The sequence below is a fragment of the Leptonychotes weddellii genome, chromosome 10 (genome assembly GCF_054177405.1).
Source record: "Leptonychotes weddellii isolate Sample4059 chromosome 10, ASM5417740v2, whole genome shotgun sequence".
NCBI lineage: Eukaryota > Metazoa > Chordata > Mammalia > Carnivora > Phocidae > Leptonychotes > Leptonychotes weddellii.
The window spans coordinates 30,042,914-30,065,053 of NC_138378.1; the positions used below are offsets into that span (position 1 = coordinate 30,042,914).

A 22,140-nucleotide genomic window follows, 5' to 3' on the forward strand; every position below is an offset into this window, starting at 1 on the left:
GAGATTCTAAGTTTGTGTGTTTTTAAATTTTTTTGAGCGAGGGAAGGAAAAGCTGTATGCATTTCATTGCCGACTGCAGGTTTCTTTCAGATTACGTTCATCGGTCTGTGTGTATACAATATGAAGAATGATCTGAAGTAATTGTGCTGTATTTATGTTTACCCACCAGTCTTTGATTAAATAAAAAGGAAAACCATAAAAAAAAAAAAAAAAGGACTAACTTCAGAAAAAGGGAAAAAAAAAAAAAAGGAGGCCTGGATCTGTTAGGCTGAACCGTGTGAAATTGCCATAATTGTAGGTCAAAAACGGTCAAGCAGGGCGGTTTCACATAGCTTCATCTATACAGTCTTTCGGAAAGAGCAAGTGTTACTTTTGCTAAATTGGCCTTCTCATAATGACAGTGTAGAACCTGACAATGACACGGCAAATACATGTTACCTTCCTCCATTGTTCGTGGATATGATTTTATGCTAATTCGTTGGCTTGTTAATGGGTATGATTTTATTTTACGTTGGTATATGGTACAAGACTTCATCAGTAATAGGGGAGAATGTGCTACCTTTAAAAATCTGTACAGGCTTCTTATATTGAATGGTATGCATTTAATTGAGTGCAAGTATAACTTTTGCTTGAGAGGTCATCTTCCAATCTAAGTTTCGAAAAAACAAATTTGGAATGAATTTCCCATATATTTATCATTTTATTTGCTCATGAGTTATGTTTTTTTTTTCTTTCTTTTTCTTATGGAGGAGACAAACCAATTTAGGTCGTTTCTTTTACAACGTAGGGTGGTGGTGAAAAGTACAGACTCTGAAACCCACCTGCCTGGGTTTGCATCCCAGCCCTGTAACTTGTGAGCTGTGTGACTGTGAGCAAGTGTTTTAACCTCTCTGTACAGCAATTTACACATATCTAAAGAGGCAATGATAATTGCATTTCCTTGAAAGGTTCTTATGAGGAGTACATGAATTAATAGAATATGTTTCGACCAGCGCTTATCATGTTGGAAGCACTATGTGTTTATCATTATTATTTTTCATTGTAGTCTTCTTTATGTAATTTGTGTACATGGATTGTCTGGAGAATGACTACTTGTGCTTCAAAGTGAGAAGTTATGCTAATTCTCCGAGTGTGCCAGAAATTCATCTCTGCGGAGTGCCACTTTGTCAATATGAAGTCCATACAAGCCAGGTGGGCCTGCAGGGTGGGGCTTCCTTAACCAGTTTACATTCAGTGAGGATTGCTCCGCGGGAATAAACTGCCTCCCAGTGTTCACTTGGCTGGGAACTATTCCACCTGCTGTTGCTTTTGTAGGGTCTAGTGCACTTTCTTTCCGGGTGATTTCTTTCCCGCAACAGAACCATTCTAAACCCCAGTAAGCGACAGGTGGGTCACTGTACATGAATGAGCATCCTGTTATTAATTCATTCATTCAGCACAGTTTTACTGAGCACCTACTAAATGGCAGGCACTCTTCTAGACAACACACAACCTCCTCGACGCATAGTAAGTGAAAGGGTGGCAGTGATGATGTAAGTACTCGGGGAAGGCATCTTTGAAAAGCTGGTATTTTGAGCAGAGATTTAAAGGAGCTGGGGGACCAGCCATGTGACTATCAGGAGGAAGAATATTCTAGGCAAATGAATGAATGAGTGTGAAGGTGTGTAATTTCTGGAATAGTTCGATGAGCAGGAAAGTAGTCATTTGGCTGGAGCAGAATAAATGGGGGGGGGCTGGGGCAAAAATAGGATACGAGGTCAGAGAGGTCACCATAAGGCAAAGGCAAATTATGTTGGGTTTTCTAGACCATTTTAAGGTCTTTGGCTTTTCTCTTAATGAAATCTGAAGCCACTATAAGGTTTTAAACAAAGGAATGATGTAAGTAACTTGAGTTTCAAAAAAGGATCATTCAGAGTTATGATCCGGACATGAGGGCATAGATTTGTTTCTCTCTGCACCTCCACGCTAAGTACAACTATAAATCCTGCAAGTAATGCAAGCAGCGAACAGCGCAGACCTCTGAAAGTGGCTAAGAGAAAGGCAAACTAATTTGTCGTCAGGACGAGAGGAACAGAGCAGCGGCAGGGTGTCTTATGTTCCCCCCGCCAAACAAGAAACAACCCAGGCCCAGCATTCCATGACCTCTGGCCTAGAAACAGAAGGTGGCCTTCGAATTTCATGGATCTAATGGAGGCCCTTCCACCATCACCAGGACAGCCCGGCTCCACTGGCAAGGGGGATCAACTGGGATCTCAGCTAACAATAAGTGGCCAGGAAAAGTGCTCTCCTTCCTCATCAGGCCTGAAACCTCCCGCCACCAAGAGACAAAACCTGGGGACGGCTGGGTGGCCCTGGCAAAAGGGAGCCTACCACAAGCAACCTGGTCCCGGAAACCATTGGTTCCCATGAACCTGAGACTTCCCTCCCTGACCCAGAGACACTGGGGCCTGGGACTGAAGAAACCCCATCTGTTCCCTCAGGTACAAGGACCTGTGGGAGCCCCAGCAGTATCAGATGTAGCAAACAGACCCAAATAACACAGTAAAGGCTCTGAAAATTAAACTACCGTTGGAACCACAGCCCGCAAAAGGACACCAGGACTCATATGACAAACTAAGCAGGGTGATTGCTTGCTAACATACAAGACCTAAATAGGATTCAGTCTTCTAAAATAGTAGACAAAATGTCCAGGATACAATTGAAAATTGCCCATTATACCAAGAACCAGGGAAATCACAGTTTGAGTGAGAAAAGACAATCTATTGATGCCAACATTGGGATAAATCAGACGTTGGAATTACCTGACAAGGATTTTAAAGTAACCATCATAAAAATAACTTCAGTAATCAAATGAAAATGCTTTTGAAACAAATGCACGAATAGAAAACCTCAGCAAAGAAAAAGAAGTTTAAAAAAAAAGAACCAAATGGAAATGATAAAAGTGATAAAATGCAATGGCCAAAAAATACATATTTTAATAATAGTCACATACATATATTGTAATAGCCAGAGCAACCATTATGAAAACTATATAGACATCCACTTAAAGTAAAGATGGAATCCTAAAGTGGAAAGTAACCACCAAGAAAGCAAGAAAAGGAAAATAAAGGAGAAGGAACCAGAGTAAACAAACAGAAAACAAGTAATAAGATGGCAGAGTCAAGCTCTAACATAGGAATAATTACCTTAAAGATAATATAACAGACCCATATAAATATGCCCAACTGATTTTTGACAAAGGTGTAAAGTCAGTTTAATTGGGGGAAAGATAATCTTTTAACAAATGATGCTGGAGAAATTGGACATCATTGGCAATAAATAAGTAAATAAATGAAATAAAATGAAACTCTACCTAAACCTCACACTTTATAAAAAAAAATGAACATAAATGGGTAATGGAAATAAATGTAAAACATAAAACTCTACAACTTTTAGCAAAAATAAAAACACAGGAAAATCTTCGGATCTAGAACCAAGCAAAGAGTTTTTCCACTTGACACCAAAACATAATACATAAAAAGAAAAGTTGAGTCTCATTGGAATTAAAATCCTGTACTCTGAAAAACTCTGAGAAGAGGATGAGAAGACAAGCTATAGACTGGGAGAAAGTATTTGCATACCACATATGTGACAAAAGACTTATATTTAGAATACACAAAGAACTTTAAACTCACTAGTTGAAAAACAAAACTAAGTAATCCGATTAGAAAATGGGCAAAAGACATATGCAGACAATCCACCCAAGAGGATATACAGATGGCACATAAGCATATGAAAAGATGTTCAACATCATTAGCCATTAGGGAAATGCAAATTAAAATCCCAGTAAGATATCACTGCATACCTATCAGAATGGCTGAGTTGAAAATAGTGACATTACCAAATGCTAGCAAGGATGTGGAATCTGGATCCCTCCTGGATCACTGGGAATGTGAAATGGTACAGAACTCTGGAATAGAGTTTGACAGTTTCTCATAAAACTTACCATGTAGCTGTCATGTGATATGACAATGTCTTGAGCATTTATTCCAGAAAAATGAAAATGTAGGCTCACACAAAAATCCTGTACACAAATGTCCAGCTTTATTCACAGTAGCCAAAAAACTGAAAACAACCCAGATGTCCTTCAGTGGGTAAAGGATTAAAAAAATGGTGGTATATCCATATCATGGAATGATACTCAGCAATAAAAAAGAATGAATTATTAGTACACTCAACAACCTAGATAATCTACAGTATGCCAAGTAAAAAAAGCCAATCCTAAAGGATTATATACTGTATAATTCCATTTATATAAGCATTTTGAAATGATAAAATGGGTAACATTTGTGTTTGTAGGTATTTGTCCTGGGTATAGGGAGAGAGGGAGTTTAGTGTGGTTATAAAAGGGTAGCCTAAGGAATCTTTGTGGTGATGATATTGTTCTGTGTCTTCACTGTGGTGGTGGATACATGAACCTACACATGATAAAACTGTATAGAATTAAATGCACACACACATACACACATACCTATATACATACGTAAGTGGATACTGGGGAAAGCTGAATGAGATCCCTGGATAGTATCAATGTCAATATCCTGGTTGTGATACTTGTACTATATTTTGCAAGATATTACCATTTGAGGAAACTAGGATCTCTCTGTATTATTTCTATAATTATCTCAATAAAAATTTCAATGAAATAACAGGACCACCCAAATTAGCACCTGAGGATTCTTAGTAATATCCTTGATCCCAGGATATTACTAATATCTCTAAACAAAAATGATAGAGTCTCCCTTTAATAGAAGGTTTTTCATAATGTGATATTATCACTATTCCTTTCTCAACAATCAGTATCATGTTCATACGAAAATAACTCATGGCATATCAGTAAGTGTTAGTTGTTAAATTAAAATAATTTTGCACAAATGTGCAAATGACAGATTTAACTCTTTGGGGGGGATGTTTACATTTTAGAAAAAGAATGATGTTGGGGCACCTGGGTGGCGCAGTCGGTTGAGCGCCTGACTCTCAGTTTCAGCTCAGGTTGTGATCTCAGGGTCCTGAGGTCCAGCTCTGTGCTGCTCTGTGTTCAGTGCGGAGTCTTCTTGAGACTTTGTTTCCCTTTCCCTCTACCCCTCCCCCATGTGTGCGTGCGCTTTCTCTATCTCTCATAAATAAATATTTAATAAAGAAAAAGAAAAAGAATGATGTTAATCCAAATAAATACGATTGCTGAGAGATGATTCTGTACAGTATGGCTTTATGGTTTGTGTTCCTACTCTGGGCTGGTACCTGCTTGTATAAAATTAGCAATGCCAACCTCTGCTTATGAAGAGTGCCATGCAGTGCCCATGTATTACCATTATTATCTTTTTTATGATTATGAGTTTATTTTATCCCTAATAAGAAGATGAGTTCAGGATAAAATTTTGGGCAAGTACAAAGTGCTATGTATATACATATTCCCAGGACAATATCAGAAACTATGTGGTTTGGTTGAATTTGGAAATAGAGGTTAAATATTAGGCCCAAAGTGAGAAATACAGGGGTGTATGATATACTTTCCGAAATCCAAAGTCCAGCTTGTTAAAAAAAAAAGTTTATTTATCAATTCTCCTTTTTATTGCAAATGAAGTAGCTTATTGAGGTAGCTCACAGAATATATGGTATCCAGGAAAACAATAAATGAGGCTGTAAGTCTCTTAACTGGTGATATGGGATTGATTGAATCATGGTACTTGCAAGCATTGTAGCACCAAAACTCATGCTGTAGGTGAATCCTTAGTGCCATAGAAAAATGTTTATGATCAATTAAATTTGAAAAAAGGACATTAATTTTGCATTTTGTATACATACCAATAATATGTAAGTGTGTGTGTGTATAAAAACAAGAAAAAGAAAAGACTAAAAGAAACTAGTCAGTTTGGGCTGCTATAACAAGAATCCCATAGGCTTAAACACAAGCATTTTTTTCTTACAGTTCTGGATGCTGGGAGTCTGAAATCAGGGTGCTAGCATGGTTGGGTTATTGGTGAATGCTCTCTTCCTTGGTTTATGGCTGTCTTCTTGTGTCCTTATATGGCAGAGGAAGAAAGGGTAAATAAGCAAGGTCTCTCCTGTCTCTTTTTATAAGGCTCCACCCTCATGACCTAATTACCCTCCAAACACCCCATTTCCGAATACCATCCTATTAGTGATTAAGGTTTCCATATGTGAATTTGGGGGGAGGGGACACAATCAGTCCATAACAATATATCAGAAGGTTAGCAGTGCTTTGCTCTGGGTGCTCATAGGAACATGGGTGAAATTTATTTTCTTTCTTATGCCATTCTGTATATTCAGATTTTTTTTGTCATGACTTTATATTATTTTTGTAGCCAGAAAATAAATGTAATTTTCATTAGTAAATGTTCATTTTTAAGGAAGAAATAAGTTAGAGCAAAGGGAAAATGAAAAAGATGACACCAGAGGTAGAGCATTGAAAGGCTCGCCTAATTATTCAAAGAGAGTTACAGTTTGGCTCTGAGTTTCCTATCAGCACATATGAAGATTCTCAGTGTTGATTAGAGAAAACAGACCTGCTCTTCAGAAGTCTCCTGGCTACCAGAGCTCCTAATGTAGCTGCCATTGATACTGACTCTTAAGAGATTTCTCCAATGTGTCCTTAGTGTCCCTGTATAGAAGACCATGCCATGTCTTCTTTTAGTGAGTGGTGACCACACTGACATCTCGATAAGACATAAAAGCAAGGCATTCACAGAGTTTGCCTCATATTATTCTGAACCATAGGTCAAAAGCTATACAGTACTAGCAATTCTGGGGGAAATAAACCATGTGAACCTGGTGTGCAGTTATACTTTTGCATGTCTGGTGTGGAGGACTAGTGGCCCCAGGTTTTCGCTTCCTGCTATCTATGCCTCCTTGTAATTTCACCCTGTGGATCTTCCCATCAGAAGGTGGAGACTATTTCCTTACCCTTCGGATTCAGGCTGACATTGTGACTTTCTTTGTCCAATAGGATGTTATAAGTGATGATGTATGTTACCTGAGCCTAGACCCGAAGAGGTCTTCCGTGCTTCTGCTTCATCCTCTGTCAAGAGAACAAGCTTAAGCTAGCCTGATAGAAGATGAAAGACCACATGGAGCAGAGATGAGTCATGCTAGACCATCCCGCTTTCCCTTGACTTGATAGTTGACCAGATGTGCATGAAAGAGACAAGCCCAGTTCAGCAGAGGCTGGTCCAGATCAGCAGATCCATTGTTCAGAACCATATGCTCATCAGCAAAGTTAAATATTTAGTACATGCCATTGAAGTTTTGTAGTTGTTTGTCACACAGCATTATTGTGGTGACAGATAACAAGTATATCTCGCTTCATCCATTGTAGAGAAGGATATGAACTATATAGCCTTTAAGGTTCCAGTCCTCATTCTTCATTAAACTAGATATGTGACTTTTAGTAAATATTTTAAGCCTCCCTGAGCAGCATATGTAAAATGGAAAAAACAAAACAAAACACAAATGATTTTTTGTCTAACTCAAAATTGCTAGATAGAAATGAAATATTTTTAAAAGCATTTAGTAGCTGTGAAGTACAATTCAAGTTCAGGTTATTTAAAACTCTCCTCTCTACAATAATATACCATGTTTAAATTTTTTCCAATCCAATTGAATCTTTAGGTAACTACATAAAACAAACATATAAAGAACTTTTTGAGGCCATGCCAATCAGTGTTAAATTAATCCAGGCATGTTTTGATAGCCCAGTATCAAAGTTGAAATTAATTACAGAAGAGAACTTTTTAGTTTTTGTGAACATGACTTACAGACGGGGCCTTCAAATAAAATAAAGCAAAACAAGCTTTGACTTATTCAAAGCGACTCTTTAATGCAGAATGTCAGATATGACTGTCAATCGCCAGGCACATCAGGGTGTGAACACGTAGCACCCTTGAAGTAAAATTTGCATGCTCTAATCGGGTAATGGTATGTGCAAAGAGGTAATTAATTATAAATTGGCCCTATTTAAATACATTTGCACCTTTTGTTTCACAGCCCACAGATCCTTGTATGATTTTAAAATATAGGAAAGAATTTCTCAAATTGAGTCTCATCAACATTCAGAGTTGTTTTATTTGCAGCCACAGAGATAAAAGTTGACTCTTGATATCTTTAACTAGTTTATTATTAGAATAACCCCAAATAATACTCTTTTGCCTTTATCTTTCCAAGAAAGGAAAACAGTTTTCTTGGCTTGACTGTAAATTGTATTCTTTGCATATATTATCTTTTTTTTTTAAGATTTCATTTTTTTAAATTGTTTATTTGGATAGAGAGCAAGAGTGAGAGAGAGAGAGCACAAGCAGGGGGAGAGGGAGAGGGAGAGGGAGAAGAAGGCTCTCCGCTGAGCAGGGAGCCCAATGCGGGGCTCCATCCCAGGACCCTGGATCATGACCTGAGCTGAAGGCAGGCACTTAAGCAACTGAGCCCCCAGGCACCCCTGCATATATTATCTTGAAAATTCTGAATATTTCTAGTTTTAAAATAATGTCTTTCTTTGTAATAATGATACATAATCATTATAGAATTTGAGGTAATAAAGAGATTATAAATGAATAAAATTAAAATTATCCAGATACTTTCACCTAGAAACACACACTGTTAACTTTTAAAGACTATAATTTCAGATACCAGTCTATGCATCTGTCCATATAGAAAGATAATGCATAAATATGAATACTTTTGGAACAACTGTAACATATCATGCATACTAATTCAATGAACATTTTAGATTTAATTTTACTTGAAATTAAGCATAAAAAAATAAACTGAGTATATTCTGAAAAGCTGAACTCCAGATAACAGTTTCACTACAGGATATGTTGTTGCTAAAGGATCCCTCCAAAGTTAAGAAAAAAATAGTGATTATAAAAAATTTGAAGTTCAAGTCATTAATTATGTAACTAAAATTTTGCCCTTTAACTATATTTAATTCTTGCTCTGAAAGATGAAGAAGTTAGATTATGCATGCTTTCTTCTCACTTTACTATCTCATCCCCTAAATGCATTAGTTATAATACTATTTTTGTGTTTTTAAGGCTTCTACCATGCCATGATACTCTGTGGTAATAATTCCTGAAATTCTTTAAAACTAATTCCATCAGAAAATCAACAATCCAACTAAAATGGGAAATGTATTGTGCTTAGTTATAAAAAGGGAAACCCAAACCCATTTATAATAGTAGAAATGCATATTATAACCACACTGAGTTTCCATTTATTACCTATCAGTTTGTCAAGCATCTAAAAGTCTGCCAACATCTTCTAAACGTGAGGTTGTGGGGAAATAGGCCTTATCAGGCATTGCTGGGAAAAGGACAATTAAGCATCACTCTTATGGAGGGCTATTTAGTAATATCTACCAGAATTATAAATGCATTTTATCTTTTGACTCAGTAATTTCTCTTCTGGGTATTTATCTTTTTATGTACATCTGTACATGCACAAAATGATATATGTACAAGGTTATTTATTTCAGAGTTGCTTGTAAAAGCCTACCTTGGAAACAACTTGAGTATCCATCAATAGGGGACTGGTTGAATAAATTACAGGACATTGCTACAATGAAACACTTTGCAGCTAAGCTGAAGCAGGGGAAAAGGAGGGGAAGGAAGAATACATCTTTCTATTGATGTAGAAAGATCTCTAAATATGCTGATCAGTAAAATATTTATGTCCAGAAAATGTATAATAAAGGAAATTAGTAAGAATATCCTTGTTTGTATTTGCATATAGACAAATATATATGACATTAATGAAAATGTTTATCTGGTATAGCTGGAAGAGAGGGGACACTAGTAGATTCTAGTTCTTTGAATTATTTTATTAATCAGTGACCATTACTTATTACAAAAAGAGAATTAAAGCATTAATTAAATGGATTCCATTTTCAACAGTACTTATTTTGTCTCAGACTCTCCATTTGTGACTTCTTTAATTTGATTCACTTTTTGGTTATTGGGTTAGCTGGGTTTTGTCCTCCAGCTAATTTAAAAGGAGGATTTGCAAGTATTCTAAGTCCTAAATTGCTGCATGAATGAGAATATCTGTCTATCACAATTTTGTCTGTGAATCCTTACTTGAAAAACCTTTAAAATCCTTTTGTTTCATGTCGTTCTGCCATAACGCGCCATTCCACTTTCTTCTGGAATAGGATTATGACATTTGCATCAAAATGAAGGTTTTTTTTCCTCCCCTCTACTTTTCTTTTTTGTTGTTGTAGGTTTAGTGATATTTTTTAACATGCAGGTGGTGGCTTTCAGAGATGAGCAGGCTCAGCCTTCACTGCATCCTTCCAAGGCTTATACTGGGCCTCTTACTTTGTATTTGTGTATTTGTTCTTGGATGACCTCATCTACTCCTGGCATGTGGACTGTCACCTAGTCTCAGTCTATAATCCTGATCATGCCAAACCTATTTCCCGGTTGCCTGCTGTACATCCCACTTTGCTGCCCTGCAGACTTTCCAAACTCAACAACCCACAATCAACTCATGATTCTTCATGATCTATCCTTCCTTTATGATCCATGACACTCATCCCTCTCTTAGTTTACCACACTATTTTCCTTCTCCTTCCCAAATTAAAATCTTTGGAGTCATATATCCTTTTAACTCCCCTTCACCCCAAACATCCAACTAGCCATCATGTCCTTTGTGTGTATCTAAAATGCCAGACTCTGGTCCCTCCTTCCTAATTAGGTCCACAGGTTCCTCTTCATAATTAATAGATTTAGTTAAATTAATTATTTAATTTGATCCATTTTTTGGTTAGCTGGATTTTATCATCCAGCTAATTTTAAAGGAGGGTTCATGAGTGTTCCATTTCCTAAAATGATTAGAGTGGAATGGATGGGGCCTGCCACTCTATTTTCTAGAAAAAGTAAAAATCTGTAATGATGGATGCAGCCAGAGTAGTGGCAATTTTTCTATCTCTTCTTGTCACATTGGTACTATGAATGATAATATTTTATGATGGGAAAGTTCCAGAGACTAGAGCCAGCAATGCCTAATGCCCATACAGTAATACAGAAAGTATCAAAAGTAGGTAACTAGATCAGTAAATGTATAGGACTGTTACACATTTTATAGTGGTGGTGGTGTATGTGTGTGTGTACATACAGATATGATAAAGGCTTACATAATTGATCACTGCCTCAGTAAGTTATTTTTGTAACAAACCACCATAGAATCTCTGTGGCAGAAAACAGTGATCAATATTTCCAGCCATCTGCCTGTGTGTTCACTGTGGTTTGGCTAATATAGGCTTGGCTCAGGCTGGTTTTACTTCAAGCTTTGTTCTAAGCCTTGCCTGTTCCTGTAGATTGGGCTCTAGTCTTCTCAACATGTGTTCTTTGTGTGTCCCAGCCTTAGGAGCCAACAGCCATCTAGAAGAGGCTCTTTTTGGGGTGATGGAAAAGGTGATAGAAAGCAAGACCAACCACACAAGTACCTTTGAAGTCTTTGCTTATGTCATGTTCACTAATATTCCTCTGGCCAGAACAAGTTACATGGCTAAGCCCAACATCAAAGGGTCTAGTGGGAGGAACTGCAAAAGGAAGTAGACACAGGGAGGGGTGAAGTCCTGGGAACAGCAATGCAATCTAACACAATTGTAATGATTGCTTTCCATAAAAAGAAAACAAATATAAAAATACCTGGGCCCTCTTGTGTATGAATGCCTTTCAAATTGTATGGTTAATCTCATTAGGAGGGGAGATGCATTTTCCTGCTAATATTAAATTGGAAACTAACAGAAGGGTAATGTGAATTTCTAAACAAAAGGAGATTTATGTCATTATTGCATGCTAATCTTCTGATAAGAGTAGCCACCCACTTATAAATAACTTTCACAGTTCTTTTGGAAGCTTCCTGGGAATTGTCCATTTTCATTCACATTTGTAATCTCTGACCTATTCCAAGAGTGCAGTATAGTGTGATGTATTTTATTTTTAGAACTAGTCTTAACCCTGTTAGTATCTTATAAAATGAACTGGTCAAACATTAACCCATAAATGTTGAATATATCAGGAAAAGGATACCCAGAGGTGAATTAGTAATTCTTAAGTATTGTGTAGTTGACTGCTAAAATTAGTATAGTTTGTGCTATTGTGATTGGTAATTAAAATATCTTGTAAATGTTTCAGAGGAGAACTGTGTAAAGCAAATGATTTAAAAATTAAAATGAGAAGTGTCCCAATAGGTGAGTAGTTGTAATATTTAAAAATGATGTTACCTAAATGAACAAGATATATGTTTTCTTTTATCAGTATTAAGAGAATTATAATTGCCTATGTAGATGCAAGACATTTCTATTTTAATTTTACATAGAAGCAAAGGTATGGAAAGATAAAGAAAAGCAAAGATAAAGGAAAGACAAGGAAAATGGGTCTCTATTACTTCTATACCAGAAACATCGGCAGGGATACTTTTATCCAATCATAGGAAATACAATGAACTTGTGGTTGAATGTGCTAGAAAGTTTTATCAAATTGTAAAATTTGTCAAAACTGCAATACATTATCATCGATATCTTAAGAAACATGGATATGATAATGAATTTAATTTTCAGTCACTCAAATTTTCTACAGTTATATTATTCATGGTGAAATTCATTCAACAAATTTATCTGTTTCAACTTGGTAGGATTCAGGAACTGACAACTTCCCACTTCTTTGATATTTGTCATCCTCACATTCCCTTAGAAACCTCAATACTCAACCATTTACCATGCTTTAAGGGAATGTTTCACTAGGAAAAAAAAATTTGCACAAGTGTGGAAAAGAAGAAAAATAGAATTTTTACAGAATATCAAAGAAAAAGTCATGATGTGAAAACTGCATAGTATGTTCCTAGCATATCTTGAATTAATAGTGAACATGTGGTTTCACTGATTTTCTTTCCCCCATATACTGATATATAAATATATGAGAAATTTGGATTCCATATCAAGCACTAAAGTCAGAGTTCTTATGTAACATACCATCTTTGAAAAACTGAATTCTGAATGGCAGGTGACTCCAATACCCGCCTGTTATTAAGTGTGGTTTGTGTTCCCCATTTTGCTCTAGCATACATTCTTAATCCCCTTTTTGTGAAACTTGATTAATCATTAAACAGGTCAGAGTGTACAAACCACCTGAAATTCTCAGATAAGTAGTTTCTTAACATCTCTTTTTGTTATTTGCTGTTAAAAAAAGTTAGCATTATTTTCCTCGATTATGTGAAATTGCTCCCTTTGCACATTCTTTTGAAACAAATTGTTTCTAAGTACCAATACTGTGATTTTGAAGTTTGAAACGTCTTAAACTTTCCCATCATGGACAAGTTATGTTTTGTAGTTGGTGAGATCAATACCCGCATGCAGCTCCGTGTTTATGGTGGCACAACAAAATGAAGATTTCAGATAATTATCTTGACAGTCAGGCCTCCAGGTCTGCTGGCTGCTGTGTTTACAGGGCAAAGCAAGCTGGACGCTGGGCTGTCTATGGGCAGCCTGTTAAGTACATAATGCTCCCATTGCTTTCTATTCTCAGCACCCAAGTCACTTGCTGGGTGTAAGTTGGGTATTTAAGGGTGAGCATTAACTCTCGTGGGTCACCAGGGAACCATTTAATAAGTAACTAAAGGCCCGGAGATGTTCATGTATTTCTGTAAATGCCCCGGTTTTGTTACGGGTGCAGTTCATTGAAGGTCATTCCACAGTTTCAAATATTTAATGTCCTTTCCCAAGTGAGTGACCCAGGTCTGGTAGACAAGAGGGCTGATAGGTTATTTGTAGCTAGCTGGTCCGTAGTAAGCTAATCAAGTTCATAATGATTATATTCTGGCAAGGAAAAGCTAATCGGCAGATATAATAGGGGTTCAGAGAGGCTAAAATAAATCTGAGAGATGATAAAAACAACCTCATTAGACAAGAGTGTATATATGCGTAGTTTTGTGAATATTTCTTTGCTAACTTTTTATTTTGATATATTTTAAACTTAAAGAAAATTTTCAAGATTAAAACAAGGCACAGCTTTCCATCCTTTACACATATTTGCTGATTATTTATCATTTTCCCCACTTCTTTCATCTTTCTGTCTATCTACCAAGCTATTGATTCACATAAAATGTTTTTTCCTGAACCATTTGGGAGTAAGGTGTAGTCATGATGCCCTTTGACCCTTAAATAATTCAGTGTATATATTCAAAGGACAAGGACTTTTTAAAACATAAACACAGAGCATAATCATCGAAATCAGGACATTTAATAATGATATATACATTACTATAATAATGATACATAATACTATTACATGACTATGGATATTTTCTTTTTCTTTTCTTTTCTTTTTTGATAAATTATATGGAGAGAAACAAGAAAATGAAAATGAATGACTTCAGTTCCAAAATACCATCACATTAGTTGCTCTGGGGTAGATTGTTATGCTAAATTCCAGTTATAAAGTTGCTAGATGATCCAAATGCCAATTAGATGAGGGTCACTTATTCAATAAGTCCTGTGAGTATTTTAGTCCCTTCGAAGGTTTCTTTTTTTTTTCCCCAATGACTTACCAAGGAGATGATTATGGGCACTTATTCAAACCCAACTTTCACATTGCATTTGTAAAGCACATTTGAATTAAAAATGCCAGGAAGGTTGACTTTGACCTTAATATTCAGCCATAACTCCCTCTCTTTGGAGATGAATATTCAGGTGAACTTCATTGCTCCTTGAACTTGATCACCTTCATATTGGATTTCCAGTTTTAAGTATAGAATTTAGTACAAATATAATTAAGATACAATACAAGGCAGATAAAATCCATCTAAAATAAAGAGAACTGTTAATTTAACAACATACCTTGCAGGAGAGTCAGTGTAATGATATAAGTAATACGAACAGGCATGCTATTTGGATGTCAGATTTTTTTTGAAGTCATCAATTTGTTCAGATGTTCTAATGTAGCACTATTATAGTAATAATTAAGAAGGTTAAATCCTTCTTTGTGAAGATGTTAGATGCCTGTCTATTAGAATCATCTGTTCACACTTGACTAGCTCATGTTCATTTTTACAGTCTTTGTTTCAAGAAATTATATTAAGCCAGATGGACTTCTAATGCCTTTGAAGCCAAGTCAAAGAACATAAGGCTGAACTGTAGACTGGTAAGTTGTGAGGTGAAAATGAACACTGAAGAATAACATAAAGGGCAGGTGGAGCCAGTTGGATCACTTGGTAGGTCAGACATATGGGAGAAGAGCCCTCCTTCAGCTATGTGTGCTGAGGATTGGAACATCTAAGCCTCTTGGATGGCATCGGGAGTTTTTAAGAAATAAATACAATGTCACTTGCACCATCAAGTCAGTTACAGAGCCCTAACCTGAAGCCAAGCATGGAGGCAGGACTGTACTTCCGTAATTTACAGCAGTGGCACCAGAGTAGGTACCTAAGGATTCAGGGGATGAGGAGAGTATCTTTTAGACAAATACAGAAGACATAGGAGGAACTGGATATGTATAAAGGTGGAAAGAGAACATTCTAAGAAATGGTATAAATGAAATTATGTAACTACAAAGAAACAGGCAACTGCTGAGTTGTGGCCACATGCATTGGGACCTGGGGGCTAATGTGTGTGACAAGGGTCTCCAGTTTGCTGCCAGTTCTCATGAAAATAGGATGCATGCTAAGGAAATGGTGTCTAACATCCCGTTAGTAGAGCAAGCTGTCCCTGATAGGTGGATGCCTTTCAAATATCCAATTACATCTATAACTGTGTAAGACATTTGATCATGTACTTCTTACGATAATGAAGTCCAGTCTGGAAATCTCTGCCTTTGCATGTAGAATTTATGGCATAAATAATAGGACACAATGAGAGGCTGACAAAGAACCTCCAGAATAGAGAAGACTGTTTATGTGACACACATTTTGCAAGACAGACTCTGGGAAAACAGGCATGTTCACATGTTGCTGGGAGTGGTGTAAATGATTATGACAGCCATGGAGAGCAACTTGGCCATGTCTATCAAAATTACAAATTTGCCCTTTGTCCTGCAGTCCAGCTTCTATATATTTTTCTTACAGAGTCACTTATGCACAATGCGGAAGAATTTATGTGCATTGTTTGTTAACAGAAAAAGATCAAAACCCAAATCAAATGTTTGAAAATGGGAACCAATCAAATAAACCCTGGTAGATCCAGCCATGGAATACTATGCAGCTGTATAAGAAAAATAAAAAAGAAGAATAATGAAGATATACTCTGTGTACTGATTTGGAGATAAGTCCTGAAAGGAAAACAAGGATAATCTCATTTGCATGTGTTTGCATGAAGAAACTAGAAGGAGATATATAAAAAAAAAGGAATAAAAATGTTGTATGGTGGGTGGAAACCGGCAGATGGAGTCAGGGGTGGATGTAAAAGTCTTCACCGTGTAAACCTTTTTATACTTAAAAAATGTTTTGATCTGTGTTCATGTACTAGTTAGTGAAAGAAATTAAAAAGAGAATTATTGCATTCAAATATGCAGAGACTGCTAATTTTTCACCCCAACACCTATCCTAATTGTTTTGATTTTAAACTGAAACACTGTCCTCTAGGCCTTAAATAATTTTTTCCTGCTTCCCTTGCAGCTAGGTATGGCTCTAAGACCAGTGAGATAGTGTGAGATATCTTGGTACTTATACATGAATCTATTCAGGTGTGAGGGCCTTTCTACCCTGCTTTCTTCTTCCTAAATATGGAGTTGATGTCCAGAGCCCCAGTAGACATGTTGGCCAATGAAATGACCTTGATAATTGAAAACCATTTATAAGACAGCAGCGGAGAAAGATAGAAACATGAATTCCTGAACACTATGGAGCTAACATAGAGGTTTCTTCTTGGTTTCTCTTATGTGAAAAGCAAGCAAACAAACGAAGCTCTTAGCTTGTGTGCACCACCCTTACTTTGATTTTTATGTTGTTGATTATACTTTGGAATCAAATCCAGTATTTACCCCCAGTGTAGGAAAATGGTGTCTTCCTTATTTAAGACCGTTTCCTTTGTGAATTTTGCTAGGGCATTCTAAGCCTCTGACCTTGTTTCAAATCTAGTCCCTCTTTGGGTTGGTACAACATGGCTGTGATAAGTATTTCTGAAGAATTATGAGATATGAGTGTTATCTGTCACTGTGTTTTGCAGTCCTAAGTGCCAATGTTGGAAAGATTCCTGTATATGCATCATGTCACTTTTCTTTTTAATGTAGATACACAGCTGAATTTTTAATATTTAATAAGCAGTTAAAATAATCATACTTGCTATGTCAAAATAAATATTCAGATTTTCAATCACGGACTTAAGGATGTGAAAATACATCGAATTTAAGAAAGATACATGTCTGTTTTATTGCTATACCTATAATTCAGGCAAAAAAATGTGTGATGAGAAAGGGAAAAGGACATGGAGACATGGAGACATTTATTTTTCAGATTCATGGGATATTTGCTGAAGTGGGAAAGGCTGATGTATTTTCAGCCAAGACATCTGTTAATGTGACTGTAATAAATAAACTATATCCACTGTGTAAATATTAACCTTTTTTTTTTCAAAAGGATTTGATAGCAGGGTGCCTAGCTAGCTCAGTCGGTAGCACTTGCGGCTTTTGATCCTGGGGTTGTGAGTTCAAGCCCCACATTGGGGAGATTACTTAAAATGAAAACAAAAGAAAACAACCTCCTAAAAGATTTGATAGCAAAAAGATATTGTTATTTCATTGCTAGAAGACTCACATTTTTTCATATTAGAAGGAGAAGGGAATTTCATCAGTGGTCACATGATACTATCTGTCTAAACCAACTCTTGCTTACTGAAGTAATATACTAACCCCACTAAAGAGTAGAGTTAATAGAAGAAGCAGATAATTTCAACTGGTGTTTCATAATATCTAATTTTTTTTAGACCTGGGATGGCTTCTTCAGGGTACCTTATACTGAATCTAATTTGCATACCCAATTTAGCAGTCTCTTTCTCTGCTTTAACTAGAAAAAATATTCTAAAACACATTTTACATAATTATTCTACTTATGGAGATGGGCTTTCCCACATGCTATTAAGTAGAAAATCTTTTAGGAAAGCAAAGAAGAAACTATGCAAAAAGAAAATATTTTTTTTAAAGAAGCTTGGAATATATGGCAATAATTTATCTTTATGTTATTCAAGATAAAGCTCCTTCTCTTCATAACACAACAATTTATACAGATAGAGGTGATATGTCCTTTATACTAAATATAGTCTTTATTCATTCATTTCTGTATTCATCATGCTGAAAATATTTATTGATCATCTACTTTGTACCAGATGTCATAGAGCTTTGTAAAGGAGTCTTAGAATGAATGAATTCTTCAGTAAATGTTGGTGACTATCAATTGAGATAGATCAATTATCAATTGAGCTATGGAGGGGGGAGTAGGCCATTCTGCAAGAGTATATGACAAAGGGGGCACATGGGTGTCTCAATGGGTTAAGTGTCTGCCTTTGGCTCAGGTCCATGATCCCAGGGTTCTGGGATCGAGCCCCGCATCGGGCTCCCTGCTCCACATGAAGCCTGCTTCTCCCTGTCCCACTCCCCCTGCTTGTGTTCCCTCTCTCGCTGTCTCTCTCTCTGTGAAATAAATAAATAAAATCTTTTTAAAAAAAGTGTATGACAAAGGAATATGCCTCAAGCTGTGGCCTTGGAGTACACGGAGCTAGTGGGGGCTGAGGTCTAGGTAAATTGTGGGTGCAGGTGGGGTGTGTACCTCATGTTCTAGGTGAGTTCTGTAGAGTTTTGCAACATGGAGGAGCATTATCTCTGTCACCTGTAGAACTTTACAAGGTGAGGCCAATGTAGGTGGAACTTGGATAGCTAAAGGAGGAAACAGGTGAGATAAAGGGGAAGTGGGAGGCAGGGTGGGCAAGGCCATTTAAGGCCTTAAGGATGTCTTTATTCTGCAGTCGATGGGAATCCATGGAAAGATTTTGGAGAGACAGCAAGTAAGAGAGAGAAAGGCCACAACAGAATGGATGTCAAAAACTAGTAGAGGGAATAGACATAGGTGGGAGGGTAGGGGTGGTGGTGAATTAAGGTGGTGGCAGAGGAGAGGGAATAAAACTACATATTTGAGAAAAAATTAGGAGAATAAAACTGATAGGAACAGATCACGTATATTTTGATCATTAGCAGATTGGAAAACTATATTAACCTTTTTTTTTGAAGTAATTTAGATCTATGTGAAAGTTGCAAAATAGTAGAGAGTGTTCCCGTATACATCTCATTCAGCTTCCCCTATTGTTAACAGGACACCAACTATTTTTTTTTTTTTTTTTTTTAGAGAGAGAGAGAATGTGTGTCAGTGAGGGGAGAAGCAGAGGGAGAGGGAGAGAGAGAATCTTAAGCAGGCTCCCTGCCCAGTGTGGAGTCTGCCTGTGGCTCTATCTCATGACCCTGAGATCTTCATCTGAGCTGAAATCAAGAGTCAGATGCTTAAATGACTGAGTCACCCAGGCGCCCCAGGACATCAACTATCTTTTTCATTCTAATAATTTTTCTGAAGATTCTCTTGGATTTTCCATGTAGAAAAGTAATAAATATGTAATATGTACATAATTACATTTTTCTTTCCAAATACTTTTATCATTATTTAATTTATTATTCATTCAATTCTTTCATTCATTTATCTTCTTGGATCACCTAGGGCCTCTGGTACAATACTGAATAAATTTTCCCTGATCTTAAAGGGCTGAGTATTTTCCCTGATCTTAAAGGGCTGCTTCTTATGTTCTACTCTTGAGTATGATGTCTGTCTCAAATATGGAGAAGATACTCCTTTAATAAGTTAAGTTCTCTTCTAGATCTGATTTATTAAGGGCTTTAGAACAATCATAAATAGGTGTTAAGTTTTGTCAAATGACTTCTCTGCATATACTGAAATGAGCTTTTCTCTTCTCATATGTTAGGATAAACCCTACTAGCTCATTGTGGCAATCTGCTTGCTAGTATTTTATTTTGCTTCTATCTTCACAAGTGAGACAGATCTAGGATTATTTTTTATTGTATTTTCCATGTTCAATATCAAGATAATATAGCTTCATAAAATAAGTTGGAGTAATTGTCTTGTTTTTTATTAGTTATTTAATTTTTTTTATGTTCTCAAATCTTCTCAGTTATTTACCTTTGTCCCTTTCTTATGTGTTCTTAAGAAAAGGGTTCTTTCATGAGAGACTATGGACTCTGAGAAACAAACTAAGGGTTCTAGAGGGGAGGGGGTGGGAGGATGGGTTAACCCAGTGATGGGTATTAAAGAGGGCATGTATTGCATGGAGCACTGGGCATTATGCACAAACAATGAATCATGGATCACTACATCAAAAACTAATGATGTAATGTATGGTGATTAACATAACATAATAAAATAAAATTAAAAAAATAAAAGATTAAAAAAAAGAAAAGGGTTCTTTGTCAACATTATAAAAATAGCCACCTACTTCTTTCTTATATTTTAGATACTGTATTTTATTCTGTTAGCCTTTAAATCTTGAGTAGATAACTAAGGGTTTGCTCCTCCATATATGTGACCAACATAGGGCTATGCAATTCTTATTTTAAAACCAGAGAAAAATTTCCAAAGCTGTTTTTAGCAGGAGCTTCAAATATATTTTTCATGGTACCAGCTGGGATGCCCAAGAGAATTGCTATAGGTTTCAGGCTTAAAATAAATCCAAGTATCTACCTAATTCAACAATGATTCTGTGCTTAATGCAGAAGTAAGCCTTAGTCTCAAAATATAACTAGAGAAGAAAATTTAATTCAGGAATCTATCCAATTCATATAGACTATTACTCAGCCAGAGCTGAAGATTTACTTTAGCAAGGAGTTGGAATTCCTTAGCATACAGAGGCAAGGTCAATCTCTGGAAAAAAAATGTGATGTTCTGCACCTGTGGAGCAAAATTTGACATTTTCAGTCAATGACATGATTTTAGATTAATGCCAAATGAACTTAAAGGAAAATAACGTTTAAAAAAAATGAGCAGATACATGAAGAATACAGTTTACCTACAGTATGAATGAAGAAGTGTACAGTTTTTACCTATGATGGGTGTTGTAGGTCCTTGATTCTTGACTATATTTAGTACCTGCGTTAGAATGAGTTTCCAACATGGCTAATCTTAATATTAATTTTTTTTCCCTCAGCCAGTATATTCAGGAAGTCAGTATTTTCCGATGTTGTTGCTGTCTTCTTGGCATTTGCCTACTTTTTTTTAATGGTTGTTAATGTCAATATTATACTTTTAGGAGCTTTAGCCATTGTATGTATTGTGTGTGCATGCATATGCTTACCCTTAGTACACAGTCTGTTTCTATAATGATATCTATGTCTGTGGGTATTTATAACACATATGCAGACATTCAAATGCTGAAGCCATTCAAATATTTGTTGGGCTAGATATTCTGATATCACACATGGGAGGTTGCTTGTTTTTCTGCTTAATTCACTGACATGTATTGACAGTACCTTGTGTACTAAGCAATGCATTGTGTTCTGGGTTTTCAAACACAATGAAAATGTCATAACAGAAACAGGGGACTGTCTACAATGATCACAGTAGATAATATAATGATTGATATTCTATATCACGAATAAGGTGCTGAGAGAGCACAGGGGAGGAATCAATCTGTTTTGCAGAGGTTTGGGGTGGATGTGGGAACAGAGATGAGGGACACACAGAGAAAGTAGAATTTGGTCTAGTCCTTGAAGGGAGGTTTATTTCAGGTAGAAGGGGGCCAAAGCACTGAATCAAGGGTGCACTTTGCTTCTTTTGAGAATGGCAAATAACGTAGGATGTGTGTGGCGCAGTGAATATGATTATGGAGCAGGAAAGGTTACGCTGGATGGGCATATCTATCATTCTTATATAGATTCATCTGGCAGTTGTATGGAGTATCATTTGCAATCTGGAGAAAGTAGATAAAGATCACTACAGAGTTGAGAATGCACTTTGGAGTCTGAACAATGGTAGTGGTGATAGGAATATAGAAGAAACATGACAGAGATAAACTGGGTGAAAAATTCAGTGTGGAGAAGAAGGAGG

General features: G+C 36.5%; 1 protein-coding gene across 1 annotated transcript in view; it reads left to right on the forward strand.

The window, feature by feature from the left end:
- PLCB1 (phospholipase C beta 1) overlaps positions 1-22,140 on the forward strand; it is a 567,798-nt gene that overhangs the window by 36,908 nt on the left and 508,750 nt on the right. The window lies entirely within an intron of this gene.